Below are 13,048 nucleotides of genomic sequence, written 5' to 3' on the forward strand. Positions count from 1 at the left end.
ATAATCTTGATCCATTCAGTTTTAAAATTGCATTGCGCATTCTTGCTGCGCATAATTTTTGGGTCATTAGCGCGCTTTTGGCGAGCGCGTACTTCGGAAATATGGTGCAGTGTTACACTCGATGCTAAGATCAGTCAATTACTAAACAGTTATTTTCTCGTAAACGGCCACCGACAGTGACTTGTCCTTTTTTCCTCGCCATATTAACTTAGTTATTATTCCATTTTTGCTGAAGTGTTTTTAGAAGACGTATACGACAGAAAAATGAACTATTGCTTTACCCATTGCTCGTAGACGTAATAATAAGTTCGATTATCTCGATCCCAGACTCTCTCTTCTTTCCCAAGTTGATGATGATGTCATCCGCCCCTGCAAAATCTGCGGGGGATGCCAGATCGATACGCGTCCCAAGATCCATTTATTCATTCATTTGTTGATCGATCGATTGACTGTCCCATACAATCTCGACTCCAAACGCGAATTAGGAATGCGTTCTCAGTTCGAACACAACTAGGAACCTTACGAAAGCACGATGGAAACGCTTAGAAATAAACATTCACCTCATCTGATCTACCTTGTGATTATTCTAACCCGTTCAACTTGTTCAAAGTGAACGAACTATTCAGGAATATCATTAGTAGCAAACGGCGTTCAAGGCCAGGAAGAGAAGAAACTGATTCGCACCGTCGTGTGCTAAAACTTTGAATACGATTATTTCATGTCGTACAGGGCCCAGTTGCTCGAAGTATGGTTAGCGCTAACCCGGGTTAAATACCATAACAACCTATAGGTCTTAATACCTCTTAACCAATGGTTAGCGCTAACCATGCTTCGAGCATGAACTCAGCCCAGGCAGCTACGCCCCTGAAATTCAAACGTGGAGTTTTCAAAGGTGGAAGTTCTTCCTCATCTGTGTAATTCGTGTTTCCACTAGACATAGCAAGAACTGATCAAACAGACACATATTTGAATGTTCATAAGTTAGTCAGCAATTTGAGTGGGTTGCAGTTCTCTAGCGAGTACAGCGGTCTATTATATTCTATTAATTGCTTTTCTTAAAATAATACATGCTAGTAAACAATGAGTGAACGTTTGAGAAAATTATTATACGACAACTTTGACAAATTAACTTAAATTAAATGAGATTCGTTTGCCGTTCCCTGCAAGCAAGTGCTGTGTACACTCTGGAATTTGCTCTTCCCATAATGCAGAGTGACAATTGATGCTCAAAGATTCGTTAGTTTCGTTCAGATATTTAAAAAAATTGAAATTTAAAAGAATAATTTAGTAAGTTTTCTAAATTCAATGGGGAGCGAGTTCTAGTCACGTGCGCCGGCATATCGGAAGGCCCTTCTTCCAAATATAATGGAGGTTCTGTTGGTGGTATATCAAGATTGTCGAGGCTGCAGGAACTAACCCAACCTACGCTTACATCTTAAAGTGCAATTTACACTGCAAAATTGAAGTTGATGGGTAAAATCCTCCAACAGATATCCTTTCTCAAAGGCGTAAAATGCCACTTTGAGTAAAACGTCAAGAAAAACAAAAAAATCCTGACGTTGTACTTAAGACTTTGTGCACAAAGCTATATCTGTTGCCATGGTAACAAGATACGTCTCGCATACCTCTTGGATACAAATGATTTGATCTCATTGCAACTTTCAAACATGGTAAGTCCAATAGTTTAATTTGCCAATTCTGACAGCACTGATAAAAACAGCTTTTGATGCATGCAATTTCAGGTTGCGTGCTGCCTTAAAATTAACACTGATTTACCGCACATCTAGAACAGGCTATACTGAAATTGTTACAGCCCGGCCATCAGTTTATTAAAGTGCAATTGCAACCTTTTAAGCCCATTTGCAAAGTTCTTTAAGTAAAAAATAAGCATTATTTTTGGAATACTGTAGTCTTATTGTGGCTTATCGTTCCGGATTAAACAAAAAAAAACATTCTAAGAAAGATAATAGTATACAATTTTCATTCCGTTCCGCTGCAGAAGGCAAAGCAAACAAAATCCAATAGCATCCATTCATTTTAAAAGCACAAACGAGATAATCCGAATAATAGGAAAGCTGATTTAAGCTCCAGGGGGTTCATTTACTGCCTCAAAAACGGAGGGCTTCTCGGAGAGGGAGACTTAACGAAGAGATGAGAAATGGGCTTATTGTAAATCACGAATTTGGACGTTTCGAATGAAAGTTCGTGTTTCTGGTTTAAGTTATTCATCTAGCTTCAGATCAGTTCCTCTATAGGCCTTTGATGCCATTCAACCAAAATCCTGCACAATGGTCCGTTTTCTTCTTTGTCAGTTATGATGCATGCATGAAACACGTCCTCGGTTTTTCCCGTGAAAAAAATTCCGATCGAATTTTCCGGAACCTTTGACTTAGTCGTTAACAAGCCCTGTCACTTAATTTTTGCGAGTTATAGAGAAGATACTTATGGGATTACAAAATTGAACCGCACTTAAAAGATAAATGAGAATTAATAAACGACTCATTCTTTCCGGTAAAACAAATATTTCAAATACTGCAGTGTTTTGGGATTCTCGCTCATTGTCATATAATAAAGTATCCTTGATACTGGTTCACTTTCAGCACCCGGCGTCATTCTTGATAACCTAAAATTAGAAAGTCACTCAAAACAGGCGGTTTAGGTTCGCTGTATTGTTACAAATATAGACCATTTCTGCCCGGTTGGTGGGGGTGGGGGTACTCCCCAATATAGTGGAAGCTCTCATAAGCGGACACCCTCAGGACGCGAGAAAAGTGTCCACAACTGGAGCTGGCCGCTTACAAGAATGGTTCTTGTAAGTGGCCACTAGAGGTTTAAGGGATAGATGACCGTTTACGGGAGCTTTCCTAAACATTGGGAATGCCAAAAAATACAACTGTATTAAATTTTGTTGTTGTTGATTTGCAATGCCGCGATAATGGCGAACATCGTGACGAACAGCGATTTCCTTTCGGGTGTCCGCTTACGGGAGCTTAAAAACAAAAAGAAAAGTCTAAATCGTAAACCCTGAAAGTGTCCGCGGCCGCTTACGAGAATTTCCGTTTACGGGAATGTGTAAATACGGAGTTTGTAAAGGAGTTCAAACGGGGTTTTGTGAAGGCCGTCGTAAGTAGAGCTGTCCGTTTACGAGAGCGTCCGTTAAGAGAGCTTCTACTGTATATAAGCTATATAGGTATGTGTGGCCCCAAAGGTAATGGGTTTTAAGCCATTTTGGTCTGAAAGTCGACTGGAAAACGGGTATGCCTTGCAGAAACCAGGTCTGATAAAGGGTACCGGAAAATTATACTGATTTCGGTCTGAAATGTGGTCAGAGTTTGAAGAACCGAGCTGCGCACCACACCAAAAATTTCAAGGCGTATCCCTCCCCCTCCCCTCCCTCGGGCATATCTGCAAGTGGTAACGTGTTATCAATTTCCGAAGTGAAGCAATATTCAAGGGTGTTTTGAGTGAGTTCTCTCTTCGACAATAACGGTCTTCAACCTTATCTGGACACTCGACCCATGCACTCTGGCGTTGTCAAAAACATGAATAATACTGAATAGATATTACTGCTAATGTTCTGATGTTCTCAAAACGTACATTGTTATTAAAAATGCGTTATCGAGAAATCACATTTAAGTCCAGATTAGCGTCCAATATTTCAAGTATCGCCGGAAACTGGTGATTTCAGAAACTCAGGATTAAGGGGACGATCGTTGGAGTGAATTAAAATGCGTCTGCGACTCTCAATTCTTAATGGGACTGAATTGAGTCCAATCTTGGTCCTTAGTGCCCGCTTTGGTAATAATTAATCCACCTCTAAGCACGCAGATAGCCCAAGCTCACAGATATGAAAGCACTGAAGAACAGACAAGCAAACATTTGAGAGTGGGCATTTCTGAATTGTTTTGAATCTCGTTATGAAAACCAGGCTTCTTGCATAGTCTTTAATCAATTCATTTGCAAGCAAAATTAATTTTCATATGAAAAGTTTTGCATTAAACCTTGCTTTCGTAATGAAGTTCAAAGCCACTCTTTAAAAATGGCCATGATACTGGTCAACTGGCTTTCATTTTAATGATCACGCTTTAGATTTTATCTACACACTCAAAGTTGGAACCACCTTATACAACATACTAATAATAAAACGATGCCACTTAAAGTTCCTTCCAAATGGCTTTCATTTTTCCCATATGTAAGGATTTCATTCACAGATTCAAAATCTCATAACTGGCATTTAACAGTGCAATAAACCATATGAAAAAATGGCTGACATTTTAATATTCTTTTGTCTGCATTCAAAATTAGAACTTCACTAGCCTCGTTCAAGGTAAGCGTTCTATTGATATCTGAACTCGAGAACGAGGTTAGTAAGGCTAATTTGAATGCAAAACAGGATATTAAAATGCCAGACATTTTTGCATAGGGTCTATGAATAGTATAAACATACGGGTGAATAGTGTTTCAGATTACCGTAACACGGTTAAAAAAGAAAACGATTTACTTATGGGGCCTCAAAGAACTTAATAGCTTGTACGAACGTTTGTCTATGGAGAGGGGATAGTGGACTGAGCTCTACTAGCTTCTACTCGCCCTAAGTGCAAACTATGTGAGCAAATTTTCTTTTGTTTTGTCCACCAGCATCGCGGCAATGCAAACTACCTATCTGTAAAGTATCTGATCAACGCTTTGAACACTTTGAAAATCAAGGAAATTTGAAAATGGTTGTTGTTCTTGGACCCCATTTTCCGTTCCCGTCACGGCTACAAATTTCAATCTTGTATTGAATGTCGTGTTTCCACAATCACGTACGCTAAATATTTTGTCTTTTTATCAATTGAAAATAAAACCACTTGACAAAGACTGAAATAGCGGCATGCTTACATTCATATCGGACTAGCGTTTGTTATCAACCACTCCAACTATAATTTGACTGACTCGTCGCGTGAGCTAACATCTAGGATAGTGCAAATCACCTGATTCGCCCCCGTGCAAATCCATAACATGAAGGAATATTTGCACTAAAAAAAGTAGGATTAATTCGCTGTTTTAATTTCTCGCGGAGCAAGGTAACAGTGATTTGTCCTGCAGTTTCGCGGGGGTAAAGATTATATTCTGTTCTTTCGAACAAGGAGTAATTAAGCTACTTGTGTTAAATGGTGTGGTATGATGTCCACTTGTTTTTGTGAAAGTGTAGTTTACACGAATTTAATACGTACGGTCTCACAAGAAATGTCCGCAACAGTGAGGCGTCCGTTCTTAAACACATGAGTGCGTTTTTCTCTGCCAGGAGTCAATTGCGATTTTTCCGTCATAGCTAAGTATTAAACGACGATTTTGAATTTAACAAACATGTCTCGGCAGAACTTTGAACTGAATTCTGCATTCTTCAGTGCAAATGTTATTGAATAATGAATTTGCACTGAAGAGGGCAGAGGTTTCTTCCGAAACAGTTCTGTTAAATTGAAATTCGTCGTTTTATATCTAAAACTTATTGTGACTTTCCTGCTGTCAAACATAATAAAGCGAATACTGAGAAGATTCCAGTGTCCATTTATGTCGTTGTCCAGTCCATCTTTCCAAATTTTCCTTGTGTTGAAGTTGAGTGCGGCGCAGGAGCGGGGTTATCTATTTCTAGATAGTTTATCGCAAGTTTTATCAGAGGCTATCACGTTGATCTGGCCTGTTTCCCATTAAAATATAAATACTCTTCAGGATCTGTTAGCAAACAATGTGAAATGATAAGGGATGTCTGGAGTAGTTGTCTAGTTGACAAGTGTTTGGGATATTTGTGTGATATTATAGTTTCTATGGTACGGCTTGTTTTTCATTAAGTAGAAAAAATAAATATAATGGGAACTTTAAGAAGCGACGACGGCAACGCCAAAGAAAACGTTACTTGAAAATATAAATTCATTTGTTTGAGCTAGTTCGCGATTATCCCAAATTGCTGAACTTGTACAGTGTTGGGGAAATATAATTATCCAGGAACTGATCGAATTAGTAAGGAAAGGCGTGGTACAAGTTATTAAAGAAAGAGAATGAAGCATTCACCGTCGTGTGCTCACATTCTCTATAAAACCTTGAATTTAGCCATTTCATGCTGTTGTTCTGCAAAGGACGGAAAAGAAATATACCAAAATGCTAACGCACGTGCACAGCGATCAGTTTTTTTTGCTCATTCACTGAGCTGTTGTTTTGTGCCGTTTTCGCGTTAATACTGAGTTCCCTAATGTTAGACTACGGCGCAAACTAAAAAAGATATGCCACCCTGAGTATCTTGCATTGTTTTCAAATACGTTTGCTTAAACGTCCCCCTGAATTTAAAATCGATCGAGCCTGTTTTGGTTTAATTCAGTTGTATTACTGACTTATATTGAGCTATTTTAATGCCATCTCTCTGCGATAAAAAGACTTAAAATACTTTCGAACTCAGTAGATGATTGGATTTTACAAGATTTATCTGGTCGACAGAAGATAGCTATTTCCTCAGTAAAAAATTAAAGGCCAGCTGAAAATTATCCGGGAAATAAGGAGAGATAGGAACAAAATTGATCACGCTCAAATTGATCCTCTTCCACTTGTGACGTGTTATCAGTACGAATATCAGCACGTACAGCCAACTAACAGGACGGGACAAAGAGCCCCAGTGATGAATTGACACAAAAGATTTCTTTCGGCGGAAACATCTCGGCTGATTGGTTTATAAACTCGCTGTATGGGAGTGTTTAAGAAAATCAAATTCCAACTCGCATTAAAGAAATCCCATCTTGAAATTTCAGAAGACTAAGGATGACTACATTGGGGTCTTTCAGATTGAATCTAAAATTAAGTAGCTATGTTTGGTTTTTTGCAGCGCCGTTTTTCTGTACACCACGCAATAAGATCGCGTCAATATATCAAACTAATCATCTCTAGATTGCTTCAAGAGTTACCTTATTTTTTCGTTCTTTTATTTTAATATCCCCTTCTTCTTTGAGCCCGCCTCAAATTAAATAGCTCAAAAGTTACATTCGGGGTCTCGAACTTTTTCCAATTAATGTTAATTCAGTTAGTGAACAAAGTTGTCGTTTAGTTCAGTTAAGTATGCATGTGTCACTTACTGAATAATACATTATTCTCATTTATTCACCAGGCTTAAAATATTCCATCACATCTATATTCCATTGCGCGTATGCCACACATGACATTCCAAACCTAGCGGCATGCAGGATGTTTGTCCCATGAACCTAGTTTAATGGCCTTAGCACCCACAAGTCTCCTGTAGCTCAGTGGTAGAGCATTCGAACTAGTAATCGGAAGGTCTTAGGTTCGAATCCTGATAGGAGCACTTCGCCGGATTTTTTTTCCGAGTTTGCCCGTGTCACTTACTGAATAATTAATACATTATTCTCAAAAATGTCGTAGTTGTTGTTGTTGAGTGCTGGCCTAGTTTAGCAAGTTCAGTACTGAACAGTAGGTCACCAGAGAATCGGTAAAAAAATCGAGACAGAGTGCTAAGTTGCTAGATGGTGCGTGGTAAACACAATCGGCTGAACCTACTTTATTTACCGAACATTAACTGTATATTCATTTTTCCTCAGTAAAATAAAGACGGTAGGCATATAAAAAACAGCTAATGATCCTATTCGGCTACGGATGTATCCAGAATAATTGGAACTGAGGTCCCTTTATGTAATGTACCGGGAATATGGCGCGATTTCAGAGGGCCTAAGTGAAGTGGAAGGTGGCCGAGTCCTTCAGTGCTTCACTCCTCTTTTTCACTTGTCTCCGTCTCCTAGCACGTGCTCTTCTTGCGGTCTCTGGGTGTCTTGGCTAATATATATCAAGTCTGCGTAACTATGATGTTACAAGGAACAATGTCAATCGCAACATTGTTCCGTTAAAAATTGTTATCGTGAGAAAAACCGAGTAGACAAATTTTAACGAAGCCGTTTTTGTTGTAGCAACACATTGCACGTTTTCGATCCTTCTTCAAGTGCCGTAAGAACTGTTGAATAGAAGTTGTCCACGGGCTGTGATGAGTTAAAAATTGTCCCTTGCCTCATAAGAATGGCAAGCTGCTTGCTCAAGCCACCGTTACACGTTGAAACTTTTAGCAGAAACGTGTGTGCAATGGCGAACGAGACCAGTTTCACGAAGTCGTGTTACACAGTGAAACTCTTGTTTTATCACCACTGCGACCGTTGCGAGCCGTTGCAGAAGTAGAAAGCGGTTCTACTTTTCGTGAAACTTGTCTCGCAGCGTAAGTTCGAAAAAGTTTTACGAAACCGACCATGTTACACGGCACAACGCCTGCTGAAACTTGTTTCGCAGCGCCGTTGCACACAAGTTTCAGCTAAAAGTTTCAACGTGTAACGGCGGCTTGAATTGTTTTTAGAACAGTTCTTCATTTTTGTCCAAGTTAATTTAAATAGTTGGTTATTTGGTGACATCTGGTAATATAACGTGGACACGAAGTAAGCCGGAAATTTTGATATTTTGGCAGGACGTGCAAACTCTCATTAAACTGTTACGCCTGCATGCTTTGCGGGCGAGGCATTTGAGGGAGCAAATCTGATGTTTCCGCAACTTTTGAGTGCTTCCTAATTGGTTTAATTGTATTTCCTTCTTTGTCAACTGTGTTTAGCCGAGTTCCATGATCGTCCAATCTATCAGTGACTAAGATAACTCTTGGTTAGTGCAACGACCACTTGTACAAACAGTAGAAAAGTGTAGCCGGATCTTTGTGTAGATCAGGATCAGTAATGTTGAATCATCCTTGATTAGCCTTGCATTTGATTTTATGTTCTATCAGTGAGTGAAGGGTCAACTACAATTATAGGTTTGCTGGTATATTTTTATGGTTTTGCTAACATTTAAAATGATACATAGTCTAACCCTTCATATCAAGTGTCTATCTTCAATTGATCCCTGTGTGCTCTGTATGCATGGGGCATGTCGGATGGCATGGGTGAATGACCCATCAGACAACTCATTTCACTGATCACTCGTTAGATAAACAGCGAGCAGATTCTTATTTTTCTTTTACCCGAGCGAGCGCGCGAAGAACGAGTTAATTAGGAACGATCTAGGTCAACAATTAAGCCCTCGATCTCTTCAGTCAAACTAAAAGAAAAATTAGAGACTGCTCACAGAGTACACGTTAGGATACTTTCCACAAAGCTGAGAGAGATAAATCAGTTCACTCGCCAGAATATGATAAAGTGCTCTCATTCTATAATATCCCTTTTTCGAACTATCCATTGTTGTCAGACCAACTGTTCTTTTTAAATTGGTACCCGGTATATTCTACCTTTTCGCAGAAACTGGAATGAGAGTAAAAGCAGAATATGCATGACGCCGAAAGTAACGTAATACAACGAACATGCGTTTTTGAAAGTTTCCGTTTCGCTCGCTCATACGATTTCATAAGCTTCTATCCTGGAAAACGTTTCCAGAATTTGCGCTTTCAATGCATTTTCTGGCAGTTGTGATGACGAAACACGATACTGCACGAATTAGACTTTTAGTTGATTATATTTACTAGTAATCAGTTGCATCAGTTATAGGCGTGACATAGTAGCATCGAAGGTACCTTTGCTTAAGTTAAAGCCATATTTGATAGTATCTTTGCCCTAAATTAAAGATCATTAAAGGTATCAGATTCCCGCCTTTGGCAAAAGTAAAGACGGCCTTTAGCATCTAGGACGCTAATGCCAAAGATGAGTGGGAAAGGCGACTTCGACTTATCGAAAGTTTGCGTTTCGAAGTGTACTCGAAAATGCACACTTTAAAAAGTTTGCCCTTCAAAATGTACAAAAATATGGAATTGAAACCAGTTAAAAGAAAAAAGTTTAGGAAGAGTGAAAAAGCCAATGTCGTCAAAAAGTTGAGCAAAAACGTTCGTTATGGTAACGCACCATCGGAACATCATTTCGTTCAAAGCCGGATGAAAAGGTGGGTAATAGGAATCTTACGATTTGAGTACGACTTTTCAAATCTAGTCCGCATTTCTTAGATAATCACTTATATCGCACCAATATTGTTTCTAGAGTCCCCTATCTGCTGTTAAACGACAGGAAAAAACGAGGGTTCAGAGCGCTTAGCTGGCTGAAACTTAAAAGTCTTAGACGTCCTCAATCTCGTACTCAAATCTGAGGTTCTTAATTTCGTGGTTACAACACTGAATCACGAATATTAAAGAGACTCAACAAACCTGCAATCATATTGATGTGTAAAACTGTTCTTCCCTGAAATACTCCACCGAATGTCCAGACGTTTGCATGAAGAAAACTTCAAGTATCTACTCTTACGAAGATGACCCCGGCCCAAAACAAACTCAGAATTCAGAGTGAGTCATTTTTGTGGCAAAGAAATTCGATTCCTTGAATAAAAAATCGTTCGCCCGTACATTTCCGAAAACTGTTGTCTGTTTACCAAGAGGAAATCGCACAGGTGGGGTGAAGTTCCCAAACGTTTTAATTTGTCCTGGAATGAGTTCAACTTTTTTTTTCGTTTGTTTAACTGTCACCGTGATTGGCTGTGCGAGCCGGACAGCGAAGGAGTGGCTTCACGTGCTATTTTCAGTGCGTTCTGGTGACTCGACAGTTTTCGAAAAAATTGCATCAGTCGTCTGAGCTAGCAAAAGAAAAATCGGTCGTATCGAGCTGGCCAGCGCAGATTTTTAATATAGTCGTGGCATCAATAAAAGTAACGAAAGCCCAACTTTTGAAACGTTTCTGTAAGGACAGGAAATTTTGTATGCACTGAAATCTGACAATACTCAGAGCAATATTACATATATGTAATCAGTTTTCAGGGCTAAAGCAAGAAATTCTGAAAACTATGACATCATTATTCAGCTTGCACTGTGCGGCAACCATGTAAACGACGTCTATTGTCTCTTGAATCTTGTGTGGTAAGAAAAACACCCGCGGTTTCAGTGTCTAATCAAGTGTACTGAAAATTTAATGAGCTTCTCTCTTTTACTCCAGTTTACAGATTTGTTGACATTTAACACAACCACAAACAGCGAATTCATTCACGAATTGTTCGCATGTGTTGCCAGTTTTTGGAAAATTACCCATCAGCAATGAATGAATATAATACTTTTCGTCCATCCTACTTTTTAAGATCAACTTAACGTTAGGTTTTTTATCCGAACGCGGCATTTTTAATGTTGAGAATTTCAGTCAAATTTATTCTTCTGATAAAAAAAGTTATTAAGTTTGTTTGAGCTAGCATTTTAAATAACAGAGACTGTGAAAAACGTCTAAAATATTAATACACTCGCACAATGCTTGACGCTTGAAAAAACTAGAGCTCAAAATTAGCATTTCAAAACTTCGTATTAATCTTCTCGACGCATCTGCAAATATCAGATATTAAAACTGTCTCTTTTAAGTCGTCATTTGAAAATTGATTTTTGCGACTGGTGTTAATGAAAGAACAACGAAATGACTTTGGGGTAAAAGAAACCGCGGATTATGAACGTATAAACTTTTTATTTTAACTTTTACCACAGTCAAATGATAATTCACTGAATTCAGTCCGAGTGCTGAGGTTGATCGTCTGAGTCAGTTATACAATCAAATACAATTCATTTAGTAAAACACTTAAAAGCGACTGGAGCCAAAATCTCAATAAAAAAATGCTAAATTTTAAACAGCAAAGTATTAAAAGTAATAAATTGCCAGCTACTGTACAAAGCGAACGCAGTCACTGCTCAGTGACTTTCATTTCCATGGTACCGTAATTTTGCTAGGCGTTCGATCAAGAACAGATTTCGATCGGCCGGCGTCTTGAATCAAACTCTACAAAAGCGGAGATTTGGAGTGAAAAGATTAATTTCAAAAAACAAGTTCATTGTAATCAAAGAGAACAGCAACTGGCCAAAAATAATTCTGTTACCCTAAACGGAGCTAGTGTCTTAATTAACAATGTATGCTGTATGAACAAACAATTGGCCTCGTGTACCGACAAATCTAGAAACTTAGCAACGATCAACTCTACTTAAAACATCCGCTTTACTGACAAACACATTTTGTTTAATTTAACGTGTTGTTTACAATTCTCCAAGTAAATTTGAACCTTTTCATTTACACTGGGGCTAAAACTACAATCAGTCTAGAGCGATTTGGAATCTCCGGAGCGAACTGATGATCAATACGCATTTGAAGGGGTTTATGAAAACGGATTCGATCCGGCGATCTGGTTCAGTAGCTGAGGATATAAATCTTTATTTTCACTAGTTCAGTTTACAGGCCTGGCTAGTACGGTCAACATATCATTCAAGGATTATTTTAAACTGATCTCGACTACTCGGAATCCCCGGCTTTCGCAAGGGGGGTTAAAAATGATCAATTCAAAGAGTCAGTCAAAGTTTCCGTTGGCTCTAACCGTGCACGGCCGATATACTGATTGTGAGTTGTAACGAAAACTCCCAAAATCTTACCCAGTAATATGCACCTAGCCTTAGGTGATCCAAGCCGCTCCAAAAAATAATAATAATAATAATAATAAAAAAATACCTCGAACATTTAAGTAAAAGTAAAATAATTGAAATCCGTCTTGGAGCAAGTCCGACATCAGTTTACGTCGGTAGATACGGGAATTATCAACGGACTTACAGTCTTACGTTGGATGACTTAATGTGATTAATAAAACTGAACTTAATCCCCCAAAGACTTTAAAAGCAATCTTTTCTATATCCGGCAGAAGATTAAAGACTGACGTGTTGCGCTTAAGGTTGGAATAATTTCCATGGACGCTTGCACGAGATCACCTGCCCAGAGTGGTTTCTGAAAACGGCTTCCGGTACTCAATTGTCTAATTAACACTGTTTCAAGATAAATTTGCAGCAAATGTTGAACCAGACGCACAACTCGGCAGTTTGATAGATTACTTATCAAAAAAAAAGTGAAGTCAGAAACTTGACGGCCATCTGCAAATCAGCTTTTTTGCTGAAAACTGTTTCGCAGAAGTACCGCAGTTTCATTTGAACTAAACGGTTTCAAATTTTGACGAGGTGAAAGTGTACCGCAGGAAATGTTTTTTTTTCTTTGGAACG

This window comes from Pavona decussata, unplaced genomic scaffold (genome assembly GCF_977016875.1).
Source record: "Pavona decussata unplaced genomic scaffold, jaPavDecu1.1 SCAFFOLD_58, whole genome shotgun sequence".
Taxonomy (NCBI): domain Eukaryota; kingdom Metazoa; phylum Cnidaria; class Anthozoa; order Scleractinia; family Agariciidae; genus Pavona; species Pavona decussata.